Here is a 1,028-nt window from a genome sequence, read left to right as displayed (position 1 = left end):
TTTCACTGGTACAGAGAGCTGAGCCCAAGGGATGAGTTAAAGAGTAGGGAGCAGGTGTTGCATTGGGGAATATGAGCCAGCCCTGAAACAGCTTTACACACCCAGACATGAAATCAAATCACTGCTGATTCGTGCACTCAGGAAAAAACTTTGTGAATAAGGTAGGAAATGAGTGTATCCTCAGTGGACAGATAAGAGTTTGGTGAACTATTGAAAAAGAGCCACCATAAAAGGAAAGTAGCACCATTAAAGATAGGAAGAAAGGGGAGAGTTATAACATAGCAGGCATACTCCTAACTATTTCGCACTCATGATCTTATTTAAGACTCATGAGAACTGTTAGCTATTCTCATATTATTTGTGATAGGACATGGTTCAGACAACAAACAGGTCACATTCACAGTAACTAATGATGCTGAGATCTGAAAGGGGCTTGATTTGAAATATTGCCTGATGAAAGAAAAATGGGAAGGCAAACACACCACAGAATATCTGCCTATGGAAAGGGAAAAGGGTAGATTCATTGCAGAGGCATGTTTAATCAAGAATGCAGATGGTAGTGGAACTCCAGTTTCTGAAGGTTACCTTGGGGGCCACAGGGAGTCATAAATTTTTGAGTGACATGGTAGATGTGGCCAAAAGAGCATGGAGTCAAGAGCTAACAGGGTTGACAGGAGCCTTGGGGCAAGCTGTTTAATCCATAACTGGCCTAATGAGAAAATTGATTTCGCCATTCCTAAATTATTCTTGATGGGGATAAAACCCAACAATACAACATTTTGGAAAATTCTTGTCAGTGTCAGCATAAGCAGGGTTAGCAATTTACTTCACTTCTTCTCTAGGGAAACTTAAACAGGAAGGGTTTGCTCAACATCTGTTACATGTATGTCTGACTATTTGTACCTGAGTGCATAAAAAGATGTGGAGAAGGATCTCTCTCTCTTTCTCTCTCTTTCTCTCTTTCTTCCTCTCCCTCTCCTTTCTCCTCTCCCTCTCTCTTCCGCTCTCCCCATCTCTCTCTCTCTCTC

Source organism: Mastomys coucha, unplaced genomic scaffold (genome assembly GCF_008632895.1).
Source record: "Mastomys coucha isolate ucsf_1 unplaced genomic scaffold, UCSF_Mcou_1 pScaffold18, whole genome shotgun sequence".
Lineage (NCBI taxonomy): Eukaryota > Metazoa > Chordata > Mammalia > Rodentia > Muridae > Mastomys > Mastomys coucha.
The sequence above is the reverse complement of the archived record's forward strand: the minus strand, read 5'-3'. Positions refer to the sequence as shown.